This window comes from Protopterus annectens, chromosome 1.part1, assembly GCF_019279795.1.
Source record: "Protopterus annectens isolate FY-2018-M chromosome 1.part1, PAN1.0, whole genome shotgun sequence".
Classification (NCBI taxonomy): Eukaryota; Metazoa; Chordata; order Ceratodontiformes; family Protopteridae; genus Protopterus; species Protopterus annectens.
This window is the reverse complement of record NC_056726.1, coordinates 149,769,046-149,796,812: the sequence shown is the minus strand read 5'-3', so window position 1 is coordinate 149,796,812 and position 27,767 is coordinate 149,769,046.

Below are 27,767 nucleotides of genomic sequence, written 5' to 3'. Positions count from 1 at the left end.
ACTGACAATACAAACAGACAATTCCTACATATGACAGTGCACTGCAGAATGATGGATTATGTTTGGAAAGGTTACCCACCATAATAACACAATAACTGTTGGAATGCAGACATACAATAACTGACTTAACTCAGTCAATCTCACTCTGAGATCCAGTTACCTTGTTTTCAAAATTTGGCAAAGACATACAGACATTGTACAACCTTAAAGAAAAAATGCTGGCAAGCTCAGTTGCACTGCTGATGGCAATGTATTAGTGAATATGCATTCATATCTTAAGGTGTTGAACTTATAATGGGAATTAAAAGTAGTTTATGGTGCTCTGTGCTCAATTTTGTGCAAATAGCAGTATGCACATGCAAGCATGTTTGAATCTGATGGAATACAGAACAGGTATATGTTATGGTCATGATACAGGTGTCATGATTAACACATTTGTTATGACAGTTGCAGTTATTCGATACTCATATGTATGCTACAGGGTTATTATGATGCACATGAGGGAATAAGCAAGTAATTGCTGGTGGAAACATGGCTTATGGAAACAGTTTTGAATCAAACAGGTCTATCTGATGACAGGAAAGTGATGGGAAGAGGTGCACCATTGGTGACAGAAATACTCATACAGACATAAGAAGAGAGTATTCTATGGCTGATTTCTGCTTTATCATCCTAATTATTCAGGCAAGATCTTAACAAAACAGACTTCACAATAAGGAGCAAGCACATTAATATACCAGCAGGATAATGGTGTGTTAAGTAAAGGAGTAGCCAACAGTTATTCCCCACAAAGTCATACCAAATATTCAAAAATACTTTGACATAAATTTGGATTTGAACCTTAACAACATTCCAGAAAATTCTGAAGACCTGAGTATTATCTAAATGTACCATATAGTTATTATTTATTTATTATTTTATTTACATTTGTTTACTGGGAAATTTTGACTGGGTGCAGGTCCTTTTTCAGCAGATGCCCGGGGAGAAAAGCTCCACATCATGTACATGATAAATAGAGATATGAAGTTGCAGCAATAGTAAACAACATTACAGGTTGTTGGTTTTAATACAATAGCAAGATATTGATTATCAATAGTATATACAGTAAATGTTGCAAGTTAAGATAGTTTCTTGTCATTTATAATATGAGTAACAAAGTTGTCAGACAAGATGTTAAAGTATGTAAAGACAACTAGCTATTTCTGACTGTGGTTAGTAGTGGTGGTAGTATAGTTGGGTTAAGAGTCTAGGTGGGGGGGAAGGTAAGGGTGGATGTGTTAGTCTGGATTAGAACAAGGACAAAACCAGTGCAAATTTAAGTGGAAAATTTGAGTGCAGTCTTGAAAAGTCTGCTGGGAGGTAGAGTAGTTATAAAGGGTGGAGGATTGTTCCAAAGTTTAGATATGGTACATGAAAATATGGCTTCTCCTTCTGAGTTTTTGGGTTTGAAAACAGTGAGTTGATTTTTGTTGCTTGATGTTAGGGGCCTAGTGGGGTGATAGGGTTGGAGAAGGGTTTGAAGGGAAGGGATGTTAAGGGGGTTGTTAATAAGTTTATGAGCAAGGGTGAGTTGATTAAAGTGAAGGAGTTGTGGGAGTTCTAGCCAGTTTAGTTCTTTAAGGGAGATACAATGATGGCTGCAGTAGGAGGTTCCAGTGGCAAATTTAGCAATTTTGTTGTAACAAGCATCCAGCTTGTGTAGGTCTGTCTGTCTAGGGTTGGTAAGTATTGGGGATGGACAGAATAGGGTGGAGATTAGCTGGGAATTGGCTATAGACATTCTAGCTGCCTTGGTTAGGAATTGGTGGCTTCGATATAATGCACCAAGTTTCTTGTGAACTTATTTTGTTATGAGAGATATGTGGGTGTCAAATCTAAGTTTGTTGTCTATTTCCACACTGAGTAATGTTGTGTGTTCTGATAGAGAGATGATGGTATTGTCTTTGGCAAGAATGTTGAAGTGGAGGTGTTTTGGATGGCTTTGGAAGGTTGGAACAGGAGACGTTTTGTCTTACTTGGGTTGAGTAGGAGCTAAGCATTGGATTGTCAGCTTTCTACAGAAGAGAATGATTCCTGTGTGATTTGTTGTAGTTCTGGTAGAGTGGGGGCAGAGCAGATGAGGGTAGAGTCATCTGCTTACTGTATAAGAGATGCTTGTGTGGTGGCAGTATGTAGGTTGTTAGTGAAAAGTGAGAATAGCAGAGGGCCAATGATAGACCCTTGGGGAACTCCGAGAGTAACTGGGAGGTGAGGTGATATGTTATCATCCCAGATTACTGATTGCTGGCATCCATGTAGATAGCTGTGGAACCAGTTGCAGGCTGATTGTGAGAAGGAGAGGTTGGGGAGAGTACAGAGTAGTAGATCATGAGATATCATGTCAAAGGCCTTTGAGAGTTATAGAAATACGGCAGTAGAGAAGAGGCCATTGTTTTTCTGATGAAGTATAGTACTGGTGAAGGAGAGCAGAGCAGATGTGATATGGCCTGAAACCATGTTCGGTTTTGGAGAGGAGATTATTAGCTAGGAGGTAGTGGGAGACCTGGGTGCCGATGCATTTTTCAAGTATCTTGGAGAGAGGGGAGAGGATAGCAATGGGGCGGTAATTGGAGAGGTCGGTGGAGGGGGTATCTTTGTGGAGGGGAATGATATGGGATATTTTCCATATCGAGGAAACATAGCCTTCTGTTATGGAATGGTTGATTAGAACTGAAATTTGGTAGGCTAGTTTATCAGCTACAATTTTCAAGTATTCAGACGGGAGGTTGTCAGCTGTGAGTTTGGTGGGTTTAAGTTTTGACAATAGTCTTTTTATGTTGGAGGTAGGTACTGAGGTGAAGAAGAAAAGAGGAGTGAGGGGGTTTAGGGTTAGGAGTTGGGCGGCTGTTGTAGGGAAGTGTTGCTTGTTTAGAGATGTTATAGTTTCAGTGAAGTGTTTGTTAAAGGATTCAGCAATACTGCTGGAGGAGGGGGGAATGGACGGTGGGGGGGTATCAACCTTCCCTGGGTGGAGGATAGTGTTAATAGTGGACCAGAATTGCTTAGGGTTGTGGTTGGTAGAGTTTAGGGTGGATTTATAGTATAGGGATTTGTCTAATTTTATATGCTTTTTTGCTTTATTTATGCAGTTCAAGGAATGATTACCTATCTGAGTTATTTTTTGTTAGTCGCTAGTACTCCCAGGCCTTATCTCCAGATTTCATTAGGGTTCTGGTGGTCTTTTGTAACCAATGGGCATGTCTGGATCTGACTTTGGCATTTCTTACAGGAGCATGGGTGTTTAGGATGGAGAGGAGGGTACTGTTGAAGAAGTTGACAGCCTCATCAAGATGGAGGTATTTTAGTGGTGACCAGTTATTTTTTTGCAGGGAGGAGATGAAGGAGTTGGGGTTGAAGTTGGACTTGTTCCGTATTTGCCTGTGGATAATGGGCTTGAGACTGTTTGTGTGATGCTGAATTAGGAAAGTGGGGGAGTGGTCACTAAGACTGTCATGTAAGCAGCCTGCTAGGTAAGAGTGAGGGGCTTTGTTGATCAGGATCCAGTCAAGTAAGGTATGATTGTTAGGGTTTTTGTTGATTCGGGTAGGGGATTGAATGACTTGAGTTAACCCATGGAGATTAAGGTGAATGGTTGAGAGACTTTTATTACAGGATAGCCAGTTGATGTTAAAGTCACTGAGAATGATGGCTTCCTGTGGTAGAGATAGAGTAGCCCATCTCAGGCAATTTTCTAGGAGTGTAATATTTTGCCCTGATGGGAAATAGCATCCTATGATATTGATTGTTTTGTTTGGGTTTAGTTTGAGATTGGCATAAAGGATGTCTTCATTGTTGTGGTGAGGGACAGATGAGTTCAGGAGTTGAATATTGAGGTGGTGTTTAAATATCAATGTTACACCACCTCCTTTTTTGGACAATCTGTCTATGCGAAGGATGTTGTATTTAGGTGGAAGTATTTCCTCACTTTTGATGTGAGGTTTGAGCCAGGTTTCAGTTAGGAAGAGAATATCTGGGGAATATATGCTTATGCTGGTGTGTAGTTCCTGGATTTTATTGCATAGGCTTCTGATGTTTAGGGCATTATAAATAGGTCTGTTATTTTCTTGTTGGCTAGGAGTTGAGTTGTGGGGGGGTTGCTTGGACTAGGGTTTGTGGTTGGGTTGGATTTGGGAGGACGAGGGTTTGGATGGATGTCTCCAATGAGGGCTAGTTTATAGAGGGTGTTTAGGATATGTTTTATATACCTTGTAAATTGCTTATGGTATATTAAGGATATTTTATTTTAAGTGTGTTAGGTGTTAGGTAATGGAGTGTGTGTATTAGGAGGATGTTTTTGGTGGCAGGGGTTGTGTAGTTATAGTGTAAATGTTTGAGGGAGGGTGTTGAGAGAGTACAGTGGAAGTTCTTGGGGCATGTGACTGTGGAGCCTTAGTAGGATGTAATGTGAGCTAGAACTACACAGGTTAGGAGTGTTATTATATTAAGTAGTAGCATGATTGTGTTGGATGTAGGGGGAGGGGTGAGTAGTGGTGTTGCCGAATTGCTGGCAATTAGGGGTGAGGTTAAGGCTATGAATAAATGCAGCAGTACTGGGGGTGGGTGGTAATAGGGGCCAGGGAAGGGAGCGGAGTGAAAGTAGCAAATTGAGCGGGCTGGAACCCCCCCCCCCAGGCTAAAGATTGCAGGGTAAGTGTCTAAATAGCCAAATTGTTAGGAATTATTAGAATCTAGTAGGGAAAAACAATCTATAGACCTGATTTCAACTGTGTCCTTTCTGGGTAGATACCTAGTTTGAAGCAGACAAAAAGTGTTAGTTTAAGTACCTTTTTGACTCTATTTTACAAGTGGGCACTTCCAGTGTATCTACAGGGTTATCTTTTTTTCCTAGAGCTTAATCTTGGTGTACTGATAACTAAAAAGAAAAAGTTAACTGTGGAATGTATTTACAACAGATGGGGGTGAGGGTGCAGCTGCCATCCCTAGCCATGGATAGAGTCAGTTATTTCTGCTTTAGACTAGGTACTTTCTACAGTAGCAGGCTAAGAGGGAAACATAGCTAGACATCTACAGTAACTTGTTTTCTGTTTAAAGCCCTTGAGTCCTTGTGGCTGGTTTCTTCACTGCAGATGTGGCCAATGGCCAAGGATTCAGCAAGTGGGGGACTGAGAGAGAACCCGTTCGCAGGGACAGTGGTCACTAAATGAAAAGATGGAGACAAAAACAATTATTACGTTAAGGTCTTTGAAAGGGGAATGAGAGAGAAGTGCTGTAAAAAGTAACTGAAAAAATAAACTATCACCCAGGCAGGAGAGGTTTTGGGTTTAAGAGTAGCAGCACATTACACTATTTTTACAGGTACAAAGTGTTTAGTAAAAAAGACCCAGGCAACTGTTATGCATTTGCATATAAAGCCCTTGACATAAATAAAACACCTGACATAGTGATATATACCAGATAATGTAGGTAGCCCATGAATTTAAAGAGACAGTTCTATCACAGATATAGCAGTAGTAAACTATCACAATTATATATAACAGTACTTAAATATCGCAACACAGACATTTACATATCTACATTGCTATAATATTTCTCATGGTACAGCAGTTAAAACAACTAAGGATTGCTCTAACTTGGCAGCAAAACAGGACTTTAACCGTAATATGGTGTTCTGTATTTAACTAATTGCTCTCCATCAAACTGAATCACAGAACACTCAGTCAGACTGCTTAGCATCTATTTTAACTAAAAAGTATGTACTAAACAAAAGTGATGAGGAGTAGCAACCCAGTTTGATACTATATCATCTGTAAGTGCTATATAGGATCTCCTACGATATAAACTTCAAATAAGATAACAGATTGGAGAAAATGAGCACATGTGTATTACTCTTTATTACACTTATGGCAACTGTATGCTCTACATTCAACTCTTCAGTTTGATGAAGGCCAACCCAGTTAGCTTCTGCTCCTCCTTGGCCCCTTTCCACTTTACAAAAAAAAAAAGAAAAATTCTAAGCTTGTTTCCTGCCTTTCCTATAAGGTGTCTAGTCCAGATACAGATTTGCTGTATCCAGGACTGTTTGTAAGCTTCTGAGCCCCCAAGCCTTTCTGTGTTGGAGGGAAGCCTTCTAGCTAGAACTAGTCAGTTTTCTAGTTTCAGTACTCAAATCTGTTTCTTTGAGGTCAGCACTTGTTCAGAACTCATTGTAAGCACTAAATAAGCTACAAATTACTACATCACTCAACTTCCCTCACTTGTCTAGAGGAAAACAGTTTTTAGTACTTAATAAATAAGCACCTATCCAGACATGTCTAAGGGTCAGCTCCTGATGTTTTCTCCTGTCAACCTGATGAATCTGGGCATCTTGGGGCAGTGCAGCAATTGCCTCATATACACAGACAACCCTCTCCTCCTACCACCCAACACTACAACCAGTGAGAGATGCACTTAAATAACCAGACTGGAAGCAAAGCTCTCTTCACCCAAGACTGAATTGGACAGTCAAGAGGAGAAGGCAAACACCTGCACCACAACACACTCATCACATAGTCCCTCAAAACGTACACAACCAAAACACACACACAGAAACACAAAACACACACCTACATTCACGGAGGCTCTCAAAAAAATCTATCCAAGCAACAGGAACCTCCAAAGCAGCAACACAAGGAACCTCCACCCCTCAACACAACCCAAATGACACATAGCCCACAAACTCAGTGTACCACTCAACCACAGCCCATAAGGCATAACAACGTACCCAACACTCTAGTCATAGGTGACTCTATAGTCAGGCACACTGATGTTCCACTCACCAGGCTAAACAAGGAGAAAGTTACTGTCAGCTGCCTGTCAGGTGCCAGGATCGGCCACATAACAAATGCACTCAGGTCACTCCACAGCAAGTACAAATATGACTCTATCATTGTCCATGTTGGTGTGAATAACCTGAGACGTACCTCACTGGACTACATGAAAAGAGACATGGAGGAGCTTTCTGATCTTGTAGCCCAGGCAGGTATGACCCTATCCCTGAGTAGCATCCTGCCATCACCCAGAATGATACCACAGTACAAGGATAAAATGATTGACTTCAACAATTGGCTAAGCTTCTGGTGTCATTCTAAGGGGATCCAGTATCTGTCTGGCTGAGATGACATGATTGACAAACCACGATGCTTTGCCAGAGATGGCCTGCACCTGTCTCCCTTGGGATTCTGGATACTGGCTAAGGCTCTTGCCACCCCTATAGTGCCTTTTTTAGGCAAGATTCAAATGACAAATTCACCAACATAACAGGTGCAATCAAACAAAATCTGAGGGTAATGCTACTTAATGCTAGAAGTCTAAATCTCAAAATGCACTCACTCGAGGCACTCCTTAAAATGGAGAACATCGACATCTGTGCAGTGACAGAGATCTGGTTCAAGGCTCCAGAGAGCACCCCTGCATTACCAGGCTATAATTCATACCACACCTTTCGGCCACCTAACCTGGACCGAAGCAATAAAGGTGGAGGCGTGTCCATATTCATTAAAGATATCCACATCTCCAGGCTAGTTGCTCAGCATAATGCATCTGAGATTATCCAAGTGCAACTATCTCTGGGCAAGACCGCAATGCAAATTGTAGCTTGCTACAGATCCCCCACCATGCCCCAGGATTCCCACTCCTCATTTCTTGATACACTGGAAAATATTAGGGTACAACATAACACCCTAATAATGGCTGATTTCAACTACCCCACCATTAACTGGGAAAACTACTCATGTACCAACTCTTGTGCTTAACGTTTTCTGGAATCCATACATTCCAGTGCCTTGGATCAATTTATCTAGACCCCCACCAGGGGCAGCAATATCCTAGACCTGGTCATTACCAACATGGGCAACCACTGTTCCACACCAGAGGACAGTTCCTCGTTGGTCAGATCCAACCACAAGCAAATCACCCTAGACATCCACATCTCACCCCCACCCCCCACCCCTGTTAGGGAAACCACCATAAAAGATTTCTCCAAAGCCAACTTCACACTTCTTAAGACAGAAGTGGCAAACTTCACGACACCCATGGTGACGGACAATAGGGATATGACTGCTGAATCCTATACAATTGCACTTTATAAGCACTTACACAAGTGCATGGATCATGCAGTCCCTAACAGAACCAAGATGCTACCCTCCAAAAAGAGGAGGCCAATCTGGTGGTCCCCTGCTATAAATAAACTCTAAAACAGAAGAAAGAAACTGTTGCATAAAAAGAGTAAAATCTCATGATTGGAGGAACTCTGTGGTCAGCCTCAGTAAGAAGCTGAGATCCCTCATAAAATCCTCCAAAGCTAGTTACGAAAACAAAATTGCCACTGATTCTAAGGACAACCACAAAGCATTCTATAGCTATGTCAAGAATCTCAATGGCAACACTCAGATCTGCTCTGAGTTACAGCACAATGGCACTAAATATACAGAAACAACTGATATTGCCAACATCCTGGCAGATAGGTTCAGTGCTAACTTTACCTCTCTCTCATCACTTAAAGGGCCCATCTCTATACCAGAAAAATGCAAAGTACCTGTAATCACGGCTGCACAGGTAAAAAACACACTCTCCAAAGCCAAGAACACAGCATCCATGGGACCTGACATCATCCCAGGCTGCGTTCTACATGAACTACAGAACCAACTGGCACCCCACCTAAGTACCATGTTCAATCATAGCCTCACCTCAGGCTTTGTGCTCACTGAATGGTGCACAGTAATGGTTATCCCACAAGGGGGAGCCACCATGGACCTTGGGAACTACTGCCCCACTAGCCTGATGAGCCTGGTCAGCAAGGCTATGGAATGTATCATCATGGAAGTTATAAACAATGACATTGGTAATCTCCAAACTCTGGACCCCACCCAGCTCGGGTTTGTAAAAGGCAGATCATGTCTCCTAAACCTGATACACTTCTTTGAAGTGATCACCAAAGCCGTAGTTGGGGGTAAGGTTGTTCACACAGCCTATCTAGATCTTTACCAAGGCTTTTAACACCATCCCCAACTCTGAAATTATAGATAAACTCACCAAACTAGGTATAAATCTCTATGTCACAAGATGAGTTGCCAACTGGCTCACTGACAGAACCCACACTGTGAAAGTAGTAGACTCCAAATCCGACTTCAGACCAGTGACAAGTGGAGTACCACAGGGTTCAGTCCTAGGTCCTCTCCTGTTTGGTATCTACTTCTCAGAAGTACAGGCTAACACAGAAGGTCTTTGGCTAACAAAGTTTGCAGACGACTGCAAACTAGGAGCCATAATTGAAACTCCTAACAATGTGGACATCCTACAAAAGGGCCTCACTGTGACAGATGCCTGGTGTCAAAGCCATGGCCTCAAGCTTAATGCCAAAAAGTGCATTGTCATCCCTTTTGGTAAAAATTCTGTACCCATGACCTACCACATAGGCGGTAGTCTACTTAACAACGAAAGTGTGATAAGAGACCTTGGGACACAAGTGGACAGTAGTCTCTCCTTTGATAATCACAAAGCCACAGTAGTCAGGAAAATGTTCTACATGGCGCACCTCATCACAAAACGTTTCTCATCCAGGAAAAAAGAGGTCATTGTTCTCCTCTACTCGTCACTCATTAAACCCATTATAGAGCACAATGCCCCTTTTGGTATGTACCTCACAAGACATCTACAACAACTAGAAAGGCCGCAGAAATACCTCACAAAGAGGATTACCAGCCTCAAACAGATGCCCTACTCAGGCTGTCTCAAAAAAACTCCAGCTTTACTCCATCACATATCGCCTACTCAGAGTTGATCTCTGCCTAACATACAAAGCTATGATAAACCCAGAGCTTTTGGACATGCTCCACTTAAAGAAATCCCAATCCCTCCAAGCTACACGCTCTAGGGACCTAAACCTTGTCACCACAATAAACAGAACATGCTGGAGGGATAGATTCCTGTCCCAGAGACTTCCCATACTCTGGAACAAACTACCTATCTATACCAAACAAAGCTGCTCATTTAGCACTCTTCAAGAAAAATCTTGATGATTGGATGGGAGATAGGAAATTCACCTCGGGGAGCACTGCTGTGGCTCTGCTCGACAGGGACACAGGAAAATAATTTTCTTGGGTGGCGAAAGCCAGTGTACCTTTTTGACTAGGCTTATATAGGCCCTAGGGCCAATAGCCTAGCAAATACCTATGAACCTATGAATCTATAAAGGGGGCCAATCGGAAATTCATGGCACCCCATTATTTGGACCTCAAAACTGATAAATACTGAGGAATTCGGTATGGTTGAGAGGTATGTTCTCCTTAGCTGTTGACATAGGTATGTATGCCACAATTATTTATAATGCATTATTTTTCTACTTAATGATGACAGTTTAATGGAAATTTCAATCTTGAAAGCTCATCATTTTGTTCAAAAGTCTGAATTATTACTAATTATTATCAAGGTTATGGATTATTTCAGTATTAGCAAAGACAAGTTTGTTTAAGGCTCTGATCTCTATATGGCTGCCCTCCACAGAGCTGGATATCACACCAGAAACTGTTAACCATCTTTCCTTGACAGGTGTGCATTATTTTTGAAAATGCTAAAATGTACTACAAAGTGATAAAAATTTTTGTCCTGCTATGAATTTATAAATTTATTATCTAGTTCTTTTTTTAGTTTGCATTTGGGGGATCTCTATTAAGTTGGCTGTACTAATATGAAGAATTCATTTTTCATGTGTTTTGTGTATGAAGGATGGATGCATTCCTAGATTATTTTCTGTGTTTAACAACTGAGTTTTTTTCTTTTGCATTTGGTTTTAGATGGAGCGGTGGTGGTGCTGCGGTAGCGTTGTCGCCTCACAGTAAGACGCTGTTCGATTCTCAGCTAGAGCGTCTTCTGCATGGAGACATGCGTGAATGGGCGTACCTTCATTAAAGGTTGTGTGTCAGGGCTGGTAACTCAGCATGTAAACATCAACTACCAATCATTAGCGGACCGGAGGTCCACTGTGGCAACCCCTAACCGGGAAAAAGCCGAAAGACGCAACATTTTGTTTTAGATGGAGTCTGTATGAAGCTGTGTGTACTCATATACAGCTGTCTTTCTCATGTATTTTTTGTATGATAGATACATTTTTATATATATATATATATATATATATATATATATATATATATATATACATATATATATATATATATATATATATATATATATATATATATATATATATATTTTTATATATATATATATATATATATATATACATACACACACACACACACACACACACACACACACACACATATATATATGTGTATGTATATATATATATATATATATATATATATATATATATATAGAGAGAGAGAGAGAGAGAGAGAGTTTTGGATGTAATAGTATTTTTTTCTTATGTTTTTTTTCTTTATCATTATTTTTCCTTTCATACAGGTCTATCGACATCTGCACTCCATAAACCATCATACATTGATGTTAAGAATGATGTGATCACTCAGGCTCTACTTGATCATTGGTCATTCCTATTACAGAGAGAAAGGGGGTGACATGTCCTCTTATGATCATATAAAGAGAGAGGCAGACAGAGACATCGGGGTATAGAAGAAACATAGATGGAAAGAGAGAAGGAGCGGGGGAATACAATGTGGTGGGGGGTAGGCAAGTGATTAGTGATGATTTCTTCAAAATGTGCATTATTCTGCAGCTGCAAAGGCAATTATTTTCTGTTTCTTCTGGCATTTGCTTTGTGATGCTTATTATCCCTGTTTAATTTCTCTTTTTGTTATATGTAGGCACATCTGGATCTGTCATTGCACAGCCATCGGTACATGGTAAGCACACCTTTGATATAGTTTTTAATATCCAAAAGGTAGATCTATGTGTAACTGAAAATAATTTGATTTCATTACATTAGATAGATTTATAGATTCATAGATTCATAGACTGTTATGGGGGGGGGCTCTTTCTAAGCCTATCCAAGTTTTCCCAAAAGAATAATGATGTCCTGTATTCAACTAGGACATTAAGGGCCAGATATCTATAAGTTAACTCTGTCCTTAAATGACATGAGTTCCAGGCCTAGTGTAAATTTCCTATTACGCATCCACTTGTCAAGGTTGTGCTTAAACTGGGTAATTGACAAACTCATCTTCACATGGATGGGAAGCCTGTTTCATAGGAGGGGCAGTCTCTAGGACACATTTCTGTCACTCCAGCATGTTCTGTTTAAGTCACAAACAAAATTCAGATTCCTAGACCTTGTACATCTGTTACTCTTTGACTTATGAATATGCAGGAGATTCATAAGTGTGGGGTTTGCAGATGCATTGTAAGTCAGACATAGATCACCCCTCAGCAATCTATAGGAGACTATGTAGAGGGAAAGGGCATTAAGGTGCTCTGTATAAGGCAGGTTTGTTATACCTTGTATTCTTTTGGTAAGGAACCTTTGAGGTCACTGTAGTTGCTTCATATGTCTGGTCAGGTACATACCAAAGGGAGCATTGTAGCCTATCATTGGTCTGATAAGGGTGGAGTACAGTAGTATAATGACCTTTTTGGACCTAGATGCATTGCCTTTGCTTATAGGTTGTGCAACATAAAAGGATTTTGTCAACACTGTGACCACATAGTGATTGAAGGTAAGACTACTGTCTATGTGCATACCCAGATCCCTGACCACTTGATCAGCTCTTAGGGGTGTATTTTCAATGTGGTAATTAGCCAAGATGGTTGACTTCCCAAAAGGTACAAGTATGCATTTCTTAGCTTTGAGTTTAAGACCATGGTTTTGGCACCATTTGCTTGCCAGAGATAGACCTTCTTGAAGAATGCTAGGGTCTGCAGGGGAGTCGATGATAACCCCTTGCTTGCAATCATCTGCAAACTTTGTCAGCCATAAACTTTCAGCATTTACTTCCATTTCAAAGAAATAGATGCCAAAAGGAGCATGATCAGTGCCAAGCCTTGGGTGGGGGTCTCTGCTAGTGAATGGCCTCTTGGTGGAGGTGGCCTCACCTCTTTTGACCTCCTGGGTTCTGTCAGTGAGCCATTTAGCTATCCAGTGGGTGATAAAAGGGTTTATACCAAAATTAGTGAGGTTGTTTGTAATGCCTGAGTGGTCTATTGTATCAAAGGCCTCGGCCAGGTCGAAGTAAGTTGCGTACACAGTCTTGCCTTCATCCAGTGTTTTGGTGACCCTTCCAATAAAGCCCACCAGAATTAATAGGCATAATCTTCCTTTACAAAGCTAAAATGTGATGGGTGCAGAGTTTGCAGGTAACCTATGTCCTCATTTATCATGTTCATGATGATTCATTCCATGACCTTGTATATTAGGCTGGTAAGGCTTATGGGCCTGTAGCTACCCAGATCAGTGGTTGGACCTCCTTTGTGCAGGAGAATGACTGTAGCCATCTTCCATTCCTTGGCCACAGAACCCAACTGAAGGTTTCAATTGAAGAGTGGTTCAAGTAGACCAGACAGGTCAAGTTTCATGATATTTATTAAACACTGAGGGATGTTATCAGGGTCCATCAAAGCAGTGTTTTTAGACTTGGAAAGTATATTGATGACCTATTCCCTAGTAATGGTTGGGGGGATTGTGTTATGTGGTATTTCCTTTGGACTATAAAGCAGGGAGTGGGGGGATTAATTTGATTGAACCTGCCGGCCAAACGGTTGGCAATAGCCTCCAGTTCAGTGTAGGTTATGTCATTTACAATACGTTCTGCAAATTGTTGTGTATTTCTTCTGTGTTTAATGACATAGCTGTAGAAGGCTTTGTGGTTGTCCTTTGCCTGAGAAGCTAATTTTCCTTAAAATTTAGTCTTTAAAGTATTAATTAACCCTCTTAGTTGCTTGTTTAGATTGATCGTGGGGGGGTTAGTATGTATGGCTTTGTTGCTCCTACACTTGGCTAGGATTTCTTTTTCTTTTGTTGTATAACTGATTCATAACGTAATTCTAACAGATAGGCTTGCCTTTTGAGTTTGTCTTATTCTTGATACAAGCAGGCACAGCTCACTCTATGTAGCTATCAATATGCTGCTTAACAAATGTACTATTTGGATGGTGCAGTGGTTGAGTTGTTACCTCCAGCAAAAGGTTCTCTGGTTCAATTCTCAGCTAAAGTGCCTTCTGTGCAGAGTCTGCATGTCCTCTCTGTGTTCATGTGGGTTTCCTGTGGGTGCTCTGGTTTCCACCCATGTTGTAAAGACATGCATCTGGAGCATTTCTCCCCAGACCTCTGCTGAAAATTGGCTTTGTTCCAAGTCTGACTTTCCTGGTAAACAAATGTTAAATAAAATATGGTTGTACAGAGATTTTGTAAAGTGCTCAGAATATTCTATGGTGTTTACTGGGTTTGGCGGTGGTTGGAATTTAGCCAAGGTGTTGCTTAGTAGAGATAGCTTAGCCTAGGAATACTTCCTAAAGGTTTTTGGTTTCACTGGATCCCCAGATTTAATTTTTATTTCAAGTAGTACTGCTTTATGGTCAGATCTGGCAAGTGAAGATATTACATTGGGTGAGGAACATTGGCCCCAGATGTTTGTGAGTACAAGGTCAAGGATGTTTGTACTCCTGGTAGGAGAAAGGAAAAACTGTTCCAGGCTGTTGGTATTACAAAGTTTAGGAATCACTGGACTTGTACATTAGAAGTGGTGTAGTATTCCCAATCTATAGGGAGGTAGTTGAGTTCTCCCATGAATATCATATTGGGTTGAACGGTGAGTGACTCTGGTACATTGAGATAGCTAGTGTGGTTTTTCTGTGATGTGCAAGTGGATGTATATATTGCAAGGTTATAGTACGACACCCTGCTTAAGATGAGTTGTACATGTATGAGTTCCAGTGGGTCATACACTTTAACTAGTCTGGATGTGAGACTGGTCTTAATATAGACTGATGCTCCTCCACATTTAGTTCCCTCCTGTGCAGTAGCTGGTCTAAACCTTGCATTGCTGGGGTACTCCCAGTGACTTTAAGCCACATCTGCATTGCTACACTGATATCTACATTCTCCATGGAGATGAGGGCTTGCAGGAAGTGGAGTTTCTTGTTAAGACTTCTAGTTTTGAGAAGCACCACCTACAGATATTCCCTCATAGGTTCAGTTAAGTTGGTGAGTTTATCAGTTTGGCATTGCCTAAAAAAAGACACTATGTGAGTGGAAAAGGTCTTTGCCAATACCAAAAGCCTAGCGGGATAAGTGCAGACCATCCTTGGCAAAACAGCATGCTCTATCAACCATGTCTTCCCAGGCCATCAAATATTGTACCCCCCTGGACTGACACCAGAAGCTAAGCCAATTGTTAAAATCAATCATTTTCTGTTGGTAACGTGGCCTCTTCCTTAGAAAAGGTAGTATGCTGCTGAGTGCTAGGTACATACCTGCATGAGACCTATAATCTGCAAGCTTGATCATGTCTTGGTTCATATAGTCAAGGAAGATGCATCTCAGGTCATTAACACCCACATGGACTATAACAGATACATACTGGTATCTGTGGTTCAGTGACCTGACTGCCTGTGTGACATGATGGATCCTAGCCCTGGAAAGGCAGCTAACCATGACTCTCTCCTTACTCAGTCTGGTGAGGGGGACATCAGTGTGCTCAATATAGAATCACCAATGACAAGGAAATTTGGCTGTGTGCTGGTTTGCTTTAAGAGTTTAGCAGTGGAAGCATTGGATATAGTGTTACTATGTGCAGCTGTGAATGGTGTATTAATGGAGTGTTTATTTGATGACTGAGGATCCTTTGTTTGATGTACTGTGTAGGAGGTCTTATTATTTTAGGAAGGTTACCTGTAAGTGCCTCAGCATAAGTAGTTTTATGTGTAGGGTCTTTGCCCTGTGCAGTAGATGTGGTGCAAGTGTCACTGCCAACCTTTTTAGGATTAGATTTAGTTGCATGAGGGAATTCTGCCTCCAGTGTTAAAGTGTATTTACACCTCTTGCATAAACTATCTGCTTTATTAAGAATAAGTGGGTTGTCAGTGTACATCAGGCAATTGCCTCAATGCCCCAGATTAACAGTCTCAACCAGACTAGCCACAGAAAGAGTCAGGAAGTGCATATCCATGGCCACTGATCTACAAGGGAGGAGTGAGGAAAACTTAAATAGTTTAATGTTTAATGTACATTTGACTTAACATTGTCAAATGTTGTCAAATGTACATTACAAATTAAAATATTTAAGTTTTCCCTCACTCCTCCCTAGTTGGCCACAGTGGTGCAGCAGTTAGCGTTGTCACCTCACAGGAAGAGTTTCTCCAGTTCAATTCTTGGCTGGATTGCATTCTGTGCAGAGTCTGCATGTCCTCCCTGTGTTGAGGGAGTTTTTAAGACATGCTGGTAAGCGTGTCTGTGCATGTGCCTTTTGTGAAGGTTGATTGCAAGGCTGTAAACTCAACACCATAAAAACTCTACTGCCATTCGGTCTGCAGACCAGTGATCCATTGTGGTAACCCCTAATGGGAGAAGCCAAAAGGCATTGCATTTGACTTAACATATGTTTGATCATTATTTATTCTTTTTTTCTTTTTGTTTTTCTTTTTTTTTTTTTTTGCTTACTTGTTATCCTAGGTGATCCTGCCAATGGCACTGTAGATCTCCTGCTGCCTGATGTCAGATTATCAGTAGCCTCTGATGATGATGGCAATGTTGAAGAGGCACAATTTGGTAATGCAGAGGGTCAGTCTAACATTGAGGTTGTGCTTGCAATATCTCCTGGCCCTATTTTGGACAGAGTCAGTATGCCTATCCATACCTATGACACACAAACCTCAGATACTGGACAGGTTATGAGTGATACAGTTGATCAGGGTAGTGTGGTTACTCCAGTTGTAGAAATTGTTGATTCTCCCCATGGCCAACATAAAGGTGAGATGACACACAGGTGAGTTGGGAGAGGTGCTTGGAGGAGGCCTGCTGTCCAACCTGCTTTTGATGTTGGTATGTCAGTAGGTGACACATAATGTATCTATAGGGCCTTCACAGAGGCACAGGCACATTCCACAGTGGCCATAGAAGAGACATTGTGAGTAGTAAGCATTGTGCATTCTGACATGTAAGACTGCCTGAACCTTGTGGGTGACTCCCTGGACAGAATGAATGGCACACTGGATCAGGCAGTGTCTGTAGTGGAATATCTGCTGGGTAGGTCAGTATCCATGTGGCCATTGAGATGCTGTATCATTTGGGGTTAGTGGACTAGATTGTGCAAGATCCTGCTTCACAGTGATGATGACTGTGACCTGCCCTTTGCACATTTATTTGTGACTTGGAGTTGTTTAAATGTCTGATACACAGAGTAGATAGCTAATGCTTGCTTACTCAGAATCTTCCTTTAATGTAAATGTATTGCAGTTAAATGCTTTTAACCATAGTTCATAATCAGTTATAGATGATTGCTTCTGTAATTTTTTACCCTGACTGTATTTCTGTTATTGCTGTTACTCATTAAACTTGTGCAAATGATGCTACCCATGACCTGGTCACTTGTTTATATACAGTAGCCAACTGAAGTGCTTGATGCACATTCTTGGGTGAAATCCATAGCTGTGTATTGCAAACATCATTCATAAGGTATTACTGACATTACTGTATACCTGAAAGATGTATCACCTTTGGGACATATGAGAATTTTCATAACACACTAATTATTTATACAACTGTATTGCTTTTTCTATAAAGGATCCAGACTTATTGGCAATAATGGAGATGCAAGTTGTATCCTTGGTGGGGGGGGGGTGCCTGTGCTTGATGCTAACATAATGCAACCATTACATGGTTAAGTAAAGGTTGTGCAGTTTATCAGACATCATTTGTAATACTTGCATGTGCTAAGGCTGTTATTCTTTCTTTTACATATTCAGTGTTTGCACTGTTCTTTGCATCATAGCCAGAGCCATGGCATATAGTGCACCCCTACATCTACTGGCAGCATCTTCAGCTGATAGTTCTCCCTCAGATTCCTCATTTGTATGTACTGGAGCTGCTTGTCCTGTCTGTGGTACTGGGAAATGTAGCCCTGATTCCAGTTGCTTTGTTGCAGCTGTTCCCTGAGAATGAAATTGTGCAACATGGAGCTTACTGTATGTATGTCAGCAAAAATGTCTGAGTTGTACTGGTGGGTACCTCCTCAGGTGTCTAGTTATCAGAACCTTAATTTGAGCAAGCCAAATACCTATTCTATGATATTCCTATCTTGAGTGTTTGCATCATTCTATCCTTGCATGGTGAGTTTGTGTGAGTTTCTTATGAGTTTCATTAACCACCATTCCAGGGCATAAGCTGGATCCCGCACTAGATGCCCTTGTGGAAATTCACCCCTAGCAAATCTTGTTTACCACTTAAAGGTAACCCATATGTGTGAGTTACAAAAATGCTTGGGTTACCCTCAGAGACATTGTAGATGATCCCTTGGGCATTACAGATAACCTGACAGTTTATAGAATGGTATCCTTTTTTGTTGATGTACCTCCTTCCCTGCTTACAGGTTGGGGATTTTATTTCTATGTGTGTGCAATCTATGGCCCCAGAAATGTCAGGGAAGTATACTTTTGCATAAAATTCCTGCATGGTTCTTGCTCTCTCTTGTGAGGTGCATGGGAAACAGATATGTTCCATTGCATGTTATTGCATTACATTTAGAAACTGATGTAGTATTCTGGAAGTTGAGGCCTGTGACATCATTAATATTTCTCCTGTTGGCTTCTGGAAAGTACCTGTAGCTACTATATGTAATGCTACACATGCCTTTGTTTCCACTAGGATGGGTTCTAGTGTTTCCCTGTTCACCTGGTATCGCTTTACAATTTCTGTGTCATGAAGCCCATAATAAGTCAGATGGGGTCTAAACACCTTCCTTCTTAGTCATGGTCTGGCAGCAACAGCAGTACCTTGAATTAAAGCCTGCTACACATACACATTTGTAATGGCAGCAGCAACTGCTAACATGTTTTTTTTTCTAAGTGTAATTGTGGCTGTAATCCAAAGAGTTTTGGATTTCAGGACAAATAGCTGAATGTACACGATTACTTTATAGGTTCCTGAATAGCTCTGCCATGTTGGATTGGTTAATTAGCATGGGGTCTACTTCACATTGTCGTAAGCTGACAATATCGAATATGATATTGTCGGCATGACAATGTCTAAAGTACAGAACATCGCGCAGGTAAATGGAAATCTCCATAAGGGGGAGATTTCCATTTACTTCAATGTAGTGTGGTCTCAGTTTTGGTATATTTTAGTAGGGGGGTGTGGGGGGCACAGCCCCCCATGTTGGGAGTACAGGAGGCTTGCCCCCCTGCCTACACTAGTTAGTTTTTTTTATTGATTTTTTTTTTACATTATTCGATTTTACTACTTCGTTTAATAAAGTTTGACCTTTATTGTTTCGATGTAGTAAGATTTCAATAGCGTGATAGAGACACATTAGCATGCAGTTCAGCTACTTATGCTTTCATTAGCATATTTTGCTGTTTAACTTTGTTTGGAAGAGCCATTTAATGAATATGAAATAGCAAGATATTCTGCGCACTACACAACATACACAATATCTGCACGTAGTGTATTTTTAACATTATTTTCAACAAATGCCCATGACTTTCTCAAAAATTAACTATTTGAAGATATTTTTGACATATCATCTATACACCAGCAGCACCTGAACTGTAATACTGTGTTTTTGCTACTTAGATGCAAAAAAATAATCAACGAAAAAGCCTGTTTTTGACACAACACCAGAACCAAACTGGCAAAAGCAGCAATCAGAGGCAAACTGGAATGAATAAAAACAGAAATAGCGTAAACAAGTTTTAATTCCCCGCTTTCGTCCAAAGACTTCATCAGAATAAAAAGATGTCAGTAAAACAAGTTTAAATACATTCAAGTTAATTGAACAATTAAATGCCTGATGGCAAACAATGTAAATTACTGTTTCAATTAAAAAAAGAATTAACACCATCATTCCTTTTATGGAGATGTAACTTCCTGTTTTTCAAAAAGCATTTGATGTTAACTGCTTCGTTTATACCTGGAAGTTTGTCAGCTTTTAATTTCATCTGCCAAAAAGTTTCTCTTTGTAATATGTAATTTTTAAAATCCCCCCCTCTCATGTCACTCTGACAAACTTCTAATATAGAAAATATGAATTTTTTAAAATTATAACAAATGATGGAATGCTTGTATAAAGCATTAGTTAAATCTTTCTTTTTAATGTCATAAAGATGTTCTTTAATACGAGTTTTCAGGCTCCTACTAGTCATTCCCACATAAAAAGCAGGACAAGTGCTGCATAAACCAATGTATATTACGCCACTAGTGTCACAATTGACATTGTTAGGAACAGTCAAAGTTCTGTTGTGAGATTATATACTAATGTAGGGTCCCACAGAAATATATTTACATATTTTGCAGTTATGACAACATTGCATGCCTTTTTTAGTAGTAATAATCTTGCTATCATTATGACTGTTCTTGTACTCCAATATTCTTTTCAAATTACGAGTATTTCTAGATACAAAAACAGGTTGGTCACCTGCTTTTTATGTGGGAATGACTAGTAGGAGCCTGAAAACTCGTATTAAAGAACATCTTTATGACATTAAAAAGAAAGATTTAACTAATGCTTTATACAAGCATTCCATCATTTGTTATAATTTTAAAAAATTCATATTTTCTATATTAGAAGTTTGTCAGAGTGACATGAGAGGGGGGGATTTTAAAAATTACATATTACAAAGAGAAACTTTTTGGCAGATGAAATTAAAAGCTGACAAACTTCCAGGTATAAACGAAGCAGTTAACATCAAATGCTTTTTGAAAAACAGGAAGTTACATCTCCATAAAAGGAATGATGGTGTTAATTCTTTTTTTAATTGAAACAGTAATTTACATTGTTTGCCATCAGGCATTTAATTGTTCAATTAACTTGAATGTATTTAAACTTGTTTTACTGACATCTTTTTATTCTGATGAAGTCTTTGGACGAAAGCGGGGAATTAAAACTTGTTTACGCTATTTCTGTTTTTATTCATTCCAGTTTGCCTCTGATTGCTGCTTTTGCCACTTAGATGCAAAACATGATTAAAAAAAAAAAGTAGAAATGGAATTGCTCACAATGCAGTTTGAAAGAAGGGTCCCTAAAATGACGGTTGTACTGATATTTTCCTGCCAAAAATCAACATGCTTAAAAGCTATAACATTGCAGAACAGTTTATTAGTTAAAAATATGCACAGACACTTTTTTACATTAAAATACATTGCAAATCATAAAATTATTATTATTTATTTATTTATTTATTGATTTATTCCAGTTTGGTGACCATGGGAGGTTCACTGGGCTCGAGAGCCCATTTTCAGTGGAGGCCTGGGGAGAAAAGCTCCACAATACAAAGTTACATTACATAGAGAATTACAAGAAAAATATTTGCATTGCAATCAACAGGTAGTATAACAATCAACAGGTAGCATTATAGTCAACAGGTAGTATAACAATCAGCAGGTAGTATAACAATCAACAAGTAGTATAACAATCAGCAGGTAGTATAACAATCAGCAGGTAGTATAACAATCAACAGGTAGTATAACAACCAACAGGTAGTATAACAATCAGCAGGTAGTATAACAATCAGCAGGTAATATAACAATCAACAGGTAGTATAACAACCAACAGGTAGTATAACAACCAACAGGTAGTATAACAATCAGCAGGTAGTATTACAGTCAAAACAGGTATCATTCAGTAAAGACAGCAAAACTATTAAATTTTTTTCAAGAGAAAGACAGGCATACAGCATAATGGCTGGATGTTACTGTTTAGTTACATTTATAATCTAAGTATATGAGAGACATTAGGAAGGCATGAAGGTTAGCCAGGAGAGAAGGAGGAGCAGAGCTTGGGAGGTATGAGTTGAAGACTGCAGTTATATTTCCTGTGAAGAAACAGGTAAGAATGAAGTTGTGTTTTAAAGGTGTGTGGATTGTCACAGGTCCTCAGAGTAGAGGGCAGGGGATTCCATTTTTGGCTAGGGAAAAGGAGAGTAGAAGCTGACCAGCTGGGAGCTTTGGTTTTTGGACAATTATAAGGTTTTGGTGAGTAGATCTAAGGGATCTAAGGAGGGTATATGGTTGTAGGATATTAGATAATGCAGGGCAGCTAGTAGGTTGGAATAATAATTTGTGACCTGTGACGATTTGGAGGAACTCACATTGATTAGGGAGTTCAAGCCAATTTAAAGAGTGTAGGGAGGTGCAGTGATGGGAGGAGCATTTTGACTCGGTAGCGAATCTGGCGATTTTGTTGTAGCACACTTCCAGTTTGAAGGTGAGTGTGGAAGACAGATTGGTAAGCAGAGGAGTACCACACAAGAGAGAGGGGAGGAGATAGGTAGTGGCCAAAGTTTGTCTAGTGGAGGGCGTGAGGAAGTGGTTGTTTCTGTAGAGTAGGCCTAGTTTTATTTGGGTTTTTTTTGGTGTTAAGTTTGATGTGAGTATTGAATTTTAAGTGTTTGTCGATTGTGACCCCCAGGAGTTTGGCAGAGGGAATGACTTCGATAATGGAATTGTTAAGGCTGGTAATCTGAAGTGAGTTTTTATCAATGGGAGTGGATTTTGAGGGAGTGAATAGAAGAATCTTAGTTTTGTTAGCATTTAGTGAGAGGTGGTTTTGGTGCATCCAGTTTTCAGTAGTTGAGAAGGCAGTTTGAGTTAGAGACTGAAGATCAGATAGGTTAGAGGCGTAGCAGATCAAAGTGGAATCGTCTGCATATTGGACAATTTTGGTATTGGGTATGGCTCTAAATGTAAAATTCAAACTGAAATATATATATATATATATATATATATATATATATATATATATATATATATATATATATATATATATATATTACATGTATATATATATATATATATATATATATATGTGTGTGTGTGTGTGTGTGTGTGTGTGTCTATGTATAAATATATGGGAGTGCTACAGAATCCTGAAAGACCAAAATCCTGAAGACCAAAATCCTGAGACCAAAATCTCAAACGTTCAAAATACTGAAATCTCAAAATCCTGAAAACACACAGGATACCAACACTCACTATATTCCAGCACAAGTACATACAGAAACAAATAAAACACAAATTATATTACTGTTCTCCAAGAATAACCAGGGGGGCAAGCCTCCCTGCACCCCCAATGTGGGGGGCTGCACCTCCCTCACCCCCTGCTATTTAAACATATCAACTCCGAGATTGCACTTCACTATACTAAATCTAAAGACCCTTATGGTATATTACTGTTACCTAACTAAAAATACTCCTCACTACATACCAAATCATTTTATCCTAGTCTTTAATCTAACGTACATGACATAAATGTGGATTTAAATGTTTTCAAGATTCATTCATTCATAACAGCTAAATAGAAGTTTAATTACCACAAAACATATAAATAGAAAAACTTACACATAAGTACACTCACTTTCTTATATATACCCTAACATAAACACGCAAACATGTACAAATACATACTCACAATTATATATATATATATATATATATATATATATATATATATATATATACACACACAAACACACACACACACACACACACACACACACACACACACACACACACACACACACACACACACACACACTTATAAATACATACACAATAACTCTCACAAATACTCAATATTTGAATACTTAATTTTAATATTTTATTTACTGTAGCAATTATTAAGTTTTCACTAAGCTGCACTGTTTATCCTTTCTATATTTAATTTCTAAAGGTTCATTATAACTAATATAGTGTGGCTACCTTACACACCATATGTATTATTAATACAAACTTATATTCAACCTATAACTATAAAGCAAAGTTCTTCATTAAAAATAAATTATCTAAATTTAAGTTTAAATCTGAAAAATATGGAGGCATTTATATAGCATCTTTGTTTCTGAATCCTACCGCTTTGGAAGGATCATACAAAAGAATTAGGATGCTTCAATCAAAATCTTAAGTTGCCGCTTGGAACTTAGATCCTTAACATGACATATGGTATGTAATTATAATGTTTTTCTGGACTACCTCAAAGTCAATCTTTTGCATTCATTTATAACCATTAAGTTTTTGAATATTTTATTTAAAATAAGTTTGGCAATTATAAATATTATTGTTTCCTTTTTCTTGCATGGTAAACATATGGATTTTTATAACAAATAATAATAGAATTGATTAAATTTATATAAATAATCCAGTAAAGAAAGTAATGTAAAATATGTACTGCTACTGTATACAGTAACTTAATTTAATTGAAATAATTAGAAATTGAATTAGATTAAAGCTAAATTGATTGGTTACGTATATCTTAATATATTAGAATGCTTACTTTATATTTAACTGTATAAAATGAAACTTTTGTGATTAATGAGTGATTTCATACATTTAAAGTAATTTTTCACTGTTAATAGAATACTCCAATTATTATAGAAATGTTGATAAAAATTATATTCTCTCTTTTATGGGAAACAAAAGGGAAGGTATATAATCTTTACTTGAAGATTACATCATTTATTTAGACAGAAGCTGGTTTGATGCTGTTACTAGCTTAAGGGTTAATTTAGGTGATATTATGTCACCTAAATTGGGAGTTTTACACTCCAGATGGGATTAGGTTTTAAATATTGTTTTAACTGTTTAGTTATAATAACAATTTTTTGATTGTCTCTTTGGTGTTCACCACTAATATGAAAAGAAAATGCTTTCAAAATACCAGAAAAGTAGTTATGATCCTTCCAACTGGAAAATATCATACAATATTACTTGTAGTCATTATATTATAATTACCAGATGGTCAGTTTCCTTGCACATATTATTTAATTTAAATGTCAGCTATAAAAAGTATTTCTATCAACTGCAATTGCTGGAATAATACAAATAAGAGAGGAAATCTATTTAGATACCTTAAGCTTCATAAATCACAACTAATATTTTTACAAGAGACCCACTTGCTGTCGGAGGACATACCTAAACTCAACAAGAAAACGTATTCTGTATTGGTAAACTCAGAACACTCTCAAAAGAAAAGAGGAGTGACCATTATGTGGAATAATACATTACCAATACCTAAAATAATAGATATCTACAAAGATAATGAAGGTATGTTTTGTGCTATAATTATAGAATTAAATAAAAAAATGTATACTCTATTTAATATATATTGGATTCCAGGTGTAGGTACTAATACTGTTAAACAACATCTCGACCAAATTGTACATTTTGCCAAAGGGAAATCAATAATAGCAGGGAACTTTAATTGCATTTTGGACTATAATGACTCTTCTAATAAAGGTAAAAGGAAAATGTCATCATCTGTTAAAAAGTTAAAAGATTTTATTGAAATTTTCCTTTTAAAAGACATTAATAATTTTGCTGATTCAAATTCATTGTTTTACACTTTTTATTCCCTTAGACATAACTCACACTCTAGAATTGATAGAGTTTTGGTTTCTAAAGATTTAATAGATTTTTTAAGCAAAGCAAAAGTAATAACATGCCCTATTTCTGATCATAATGCCATAACCTTTGAACTTTTCTTTAATAATAATCATACCTTTCAAATCAAAAGAATACCTGCTCATATTACAACATTAAAATAATTTAAAGAATTCATCACAATAGAAATTCCAAATTTTATAGAACTGAATAACATCAATAACATATCAGAAATATATATTTGGAATGCTCTAAAAGCATATTTATTTGGAAGAATTATGAGTTGTTATCATAATAAAAAGAAACTATGGGACAAATAACTCTGTGATATATAATATAAAATAGTTTAAAGCTTATTCAAAAAGCAGATATGGATATGAATGATAAACAAAAAGAAATAAACTCTCTAAATAACAAATATATGAAAATATTAAATCATAAAACAAAAATAATTTTAGAAAAGTATAAATTAAGCAATTATTGAACAAATCCAAAATCCTTAAAATTATTGGCTAATAAAACTAAAAGATTAAATAAAATTAACCATATTAATGAAATATATTCCCCTCAAAAAAAAAAGATGGTTACAAGCTTACATAACATTCTGAGTTTAGAGAGTTTTTTTAATAATATTAATCAAAATTCTAATGCAATAGATCCTAAAGAAGATATAAAAGCTTTTGTTAATAAATACACTAATAAAAGATTATCTATAGAACAAAAAAGTATCATAGACAAGTCTATATCTCTTAAAGATATTCAAACACAAATTAACAAATTAAAACAAAATAAAGCCCCAGGAAATGATGGTATTATTCCAGAAATATATAAAATTTTACCTAATTTGGCATTAACATTACTTCATGAAGTCTTTAATATCTCTCAAAATTTTATCAAAACCCCTCCTTCATGGAAATACACTTTTATCTCACCCATATTAAAACTTAACAAAGATCCCACCAAATGTTCTTCATATAGACCCATTTCATTACTTAATATAGATTACAAAATGTTCATGTCCACATACGCTGATAGATTAAAACAATTCTTGCCAAACTGGATTGACGATGATCAAACAGGATTTATAGTAAATAGGAATTCTTATGATAACATAAAAAGAACTTTAATTTTGATCGAATCAGTTAAACAATTAAATAAGAATTTGATTTTAATCAGCTTAGATATTAATAGTCGGTTTGATTCTATTAACTGGGATTACTTATTCATTCTATTAGAGGAACTAAATTTCTCTCATAAATTTATAAACCTCATTTCCCGGCTATATATAAGTAGTCAAGCATACATTAAAATTCACACTAATATTTCTCAAAATATACCATTAGTTAAAGGCACTAAAAAAGGATGCCCATTATCCCCTTTATTATTTACACTAATTATGGAACCATGGTTGAATTTAATTAGAATTGATAATAATATAATAGGATATAATTTAAATTCTAATTCATTATATAAAATACAAATGTTTGCCGATGATATTCTTCTTACCCTGGCTGATGAAAACATATCTATTCAAGCTCTCTCTAATAACATGAACCTCTTTCAAAGAAAATCAGGTCTAACGTTTAATAAAAATAAAACACATATTTTCTGAATTGGTCCAAAACAATTTAATTTACATGATGATTATAAAAATATTTAGCACAATCTGATCAATTTCTTTATTTAGGTATTTCAGTTACCAAAAATATTAAAGATATCATACAAATTAATTATAACAAATGCCTTACAACAATAGACAATTTGACAGAAAGGTGGAACAAAATACCTTTCTCTATGGATGAAATACTTATTATTATTAAAATGATCCTACTCCCTAAAATACATTATTCAATCCATTTCTCTACCTCCCCCAAATTTGATAATTAAGAAAATTAATGTAATATTTCAGAAATGTTTATGGTTTCCAAACAAATCTAGAATTGCATTAACGTATCACATGAAAAACTGGGATAATAGAGGCATAGCTATGCCAAATTTGAAATTCTATTCAATCTCATCTATGCTAAAATTGATATCTCTTCTAATTGATACTGAATAGCAAGCTAAATGGAAAAAAATAATTGAAATATTATTGTTGGATACCATAAAAATAATTCTCAAAAATTGTTGCTTATAAATAATCCCTCCATTTGGACTTTAAAAAATCAGTTTTCTATTTCCTCTTCTCAAAACTTTAAAAGTAAATATTTAACACTTCTGCTAAAATCCTTTA